Consider the following 3,837-nt stretch of genomic DNA (forward strand, 5'->3'; position numbering starts at 1 on the left):
AGACACAGGATGACAGAGTATCCCAGAGGGTAATTGAGGTTTAATGAACTGGTGAATTGTTATTACAAACTAATTAGCATGTTTGTGTCTTTGTATTCAGTGATCAAATGATTTGTTTGTAAAGAAACGTTAAACTGGTCAGCTGCCCTATCGCCGAAAAGGACAAGAATGGATCTTTTCCTTGGATCAATTAAATGCTCATAACTCAAATATTTACGGTCATAAATTGGTAACTGTCATTTAGTAGCTAACCTGTTTAATTAAACAATAGTTTTAACGCGTTTCACTGGATTAAGAAGTCGTGCAAGACTTACGAATTATATTTACGGGATGCCGGATTCCCTTTAGAGGCCCTATATATATAATTCATGCTCCTCCTCCGTTATCTATTTGTCAACGATAAAGTCCGAGAATGGACCCCTGCTGTTGTTTCGCTCTTATCTTGTGGTAAAGTATCGATCACCGGGTGACCAGATTAGTCCGAGAACTCAAGTGTTCAGATTATTGAAAATGACAATATCGATTCAACAACGGAATCGTCTTTTGACAGTGACTGAGGATCTGAATTGGTCACTGAATTAACGGATTAGAAAATAATTATAAAAAGCAAAATCGCTCCACGTCGTACATCATTGAACGATTTATACCTTTACACAACGAGGATTGTGATTGACGGAGTGGCGTTTGATTTATATAAAAAAGGAAAAATACGTCTATCTTCATCTATCTAGAGCTTTACATTTACATCTAAATCATCATGAAAATAAATTGTCGTCTGTTGTGTCACCTATCGTGCCTTGTCAGTAAGTGCCAAAATTATTTTGGTGTTGACTTCCGTTTACCTCTTCAATCCGAACACCTGTGAAAACCGAACAAAACTCAAAGTCCCGCGGGTGTTCGGTTTGGACAGGTTTCACTGTACTTTGAACACATTTCATAGCTCCATGGTTTTTACACATTTATTCTGTGTTCCCTTATTTTCTAAATTAACACTAATGGTTCAGCTCAGTTATTTGTTTATCATAGAAATGTGTCAAATATCACTACACAGAGATTTTTTGTTTACACGTGACTTTTGTGTTCCTCATTTCAAGGCGCATTAGGGGTATTGTCCCATATTGAAATCCATAGTTCTGATTTTTCCAAATATTTTTAGGTGATCTTCATCGGTATGACATTCTGAATAAATCTGTGTCTTTTTGTCCATTTCTGAAAAAAAATAAAGTCATTTCAGCACTATATGGCAATGACACTTTTATCGCTATATTCATTTATTTTTAATACAACGTGCATGTATAATTAATTTCTTCCAGTATAGCTTAACTAGTCAAAACAAGGACAAAACTTCTGATGATAACCTTAAATAACAATACACAGACCCTATTAAAGCATTCTATAACATTTTCTTGTGTCTTAAAGTGCATTTTGACAGAGAAATTATGCAAAAATGTAGATTTCATAAAAAAAAAACAAGCAAAATAACTATTCTTACTAGTGGACATCTGGTATATAATACTGTGGAAACCCCTCAAAACTACTGGGAAAGTCATTCTCATCATGTAATTAGAGTGCAATGAAGTGCAAATTTTCAAAACTTGTCCATTCACATAATTCTATTTGAGAAAAAAGGCTTTTTACATGTATTTCAGTGAAAACCCTTTATCAGTGAGAAATCCACATGAGGTATTAAAGGAAACATTGTGACATCACACGTATTATGGCGTCATTAAATAATGACAGATCAAAATAGTGCTAAATAGAGTTTGCAGTGTTACATGGGAATCAGTTGACGCAAGATTTAACTCGAAATGTTGAGTCGAAAAGACCAGTAACCAAGCCTTTTCATTTAATAGCAAGACCATAGCAACAGTTTTCATATAAGCATATTTTTAACATACCGACTGTAATTTCATTTGCACAAATACCATAAATAAATAATTTAGAGCTTACCTAATAAATCAAAATGCTTACCAGTTATTCGGGACTTTTTAAAACCTTTAGTTTGACATCTCATATTTAAAAGTAATGATATGTCTGGAACTGAAATAAGACCAAAAAAAAATAACTCAAACTGTGTTATCATTTAATTTAAATACATAAGTATTATTGAGAGAGAAAAATCTAATTCTTGAAAATTTTATCACAAAGAAAGAAAAATGCTTCTCTCTTGTGGCTTAGCCACCTTCATTTAAACTGTTTATATTAGAAGCAATGAGTAGTAGCTAACTAGCTTAATACATGTAGTTGAATAGCAATATTGTGTTCAAGAAGGTTTGACCCTCCCCCTTTTTCACTGAGAAATGACAATATCTTGTGTTTTGCTCGTGTGCATTAACAATAGTAATTCGTGATTTTCTTAATACATGTACATGTTTTTTTTCTGTTTATTTGCATATGATATCTACTGACCAGGGTCAAATCATTGGATAAAAGCACATGTATGATGTATCTCACTTTACTCGTGTGAAGTGTGTTATCTCCCTTGATTATAAGCTATTCCTGTAGACCAGAGTGATAATTGCATAACAAAGACTATATTGTGTCATGTTTACTTACAATTTATTTATATTACATGTAAGTTTTTTCTTGCCTTTTTCAATTGAATAAACAATTCATTTCGGATCTCTCGGGGGTAAACAAAGTTATGACTGTGCCTAAAAAAAGTGTTCAGCCCGTGCCAGTAATGCATTTAAAAGTGAAAATTTTATTGAATTTTTGCTGTTCTTTATCAATAATATTTATCTGAAATCATTTATGATAACTAGGTATAAATAAAAAACTACTAACCATCATTTTAACAATTTTCTGTGGTGTACAAGGTGAAATTAGCTTAAGACATCTCTGGATCCTTTCTCACAAGATGGGGCAATATGCGCAATTGTTATTCCATAGGCCGTAATGGTAACGTTTTCTTCTGTTGCTCAGCCCATATCGTAAACTTGTATATGTATGATGGCTTGTTTCGAAGCTGAGACATTTTTACATATGTGGTTAAATTTTCGGGGTACGAAGTGTGATTCATTTTCCCGTAATTTAGCAAACCCCGAGTATCCTTTTGCGATGTCGCTCCTCATGGTAAAAAATCCCAATTTTAACACAATAGGTTCTTTGAAATTTTAATACTTTGAACACATTTCATAGCTCCATGGTTTTTACACATTTATTCTGTGTTCCCTTATTTTCTAAATTAACACTAATGGTTCAGCTCAGTTATTTGTTTATCATAGAAATGTGTCAAATATCACTACACAGAGATTTTTTGTTTACACGTGACTTTTGTGTTCCTCATTTCAAGGCGCATTAGGGGTATTGTCCCATATACTGAAAAATTGCACTAAAATGAATGACATTATTACTACGACTGTATTTAACTCTTTGCCATGATATCGTACAACTACTTGGACATTTTGAATCTATGAGAATTTTCTGAAACATGGTTCCTCAATGAAATAAACATATGATATTATCACTATCTTAGTCAATACCACTGTCATGTGGGCAGTCCATATATAACGATAATGACCAGTTATTCGAGAACTATTATATAATTGTTTCATGAAGCGATGCAAAATACAGAATGTATGCAGTTGTCCTTCCATATTTCCATTTTGAACTCATCTTGCGCAGCCAAGAAACATCAACATGATATAAGAAATTTTATCATATCTTTTTTCATAATCCCACCAAATATAAAGTTGGATGTATACATACTTTCCAAATCAACAATATACTTAAATGTTAATGAAAAAATAATGAAAATAAAGAAAGTTTACAAAATGTACAAATTTCGTCATGGTTTGTTGCCATGGTCAAATGATAGAAATCGTTACATATTGT

The 3,837-nt window shown here is 32.7% G+C and overlaps 1 long non-coding RNA gene across 1 annotated transcript; it reads right to left on the minus strand.

Moving 5' to 3' along the window:
* Window positions 1–925: 925 nt before the first annotated feature.
* On the minus strand, window positions 926–3,318 carry LOC139498407 (uncharacterized). The gene is made up of 3 exons (XR_011657928.1): window positions 2,788–3,318; window positions 1,972–2,040; window positions 926–1,209 (listed from the first exon to the last, which is right to left on the minus strand). It is a non-coding gene; the product is annotated as an uncharacterized lncRNA (long non-coding RNA).
* Window positions 3,319–3,837: the final 519 nt, after the last annotated feature.

The sequence above is a fragment of the Mytilus edulis genome, chromosome 12 (assembly GCF_963676685.1).
Source record: "Mytilus edulis chromosome 12, xbMytEdul2.2, whole genome shotgun sequence".
NCBI classification, from domain to species: Eukaryota; Metazoa; Mollusca; class Bivalvia; order Mytilida; family Mytilidae; genus Mytilus; species Mytilus edulis.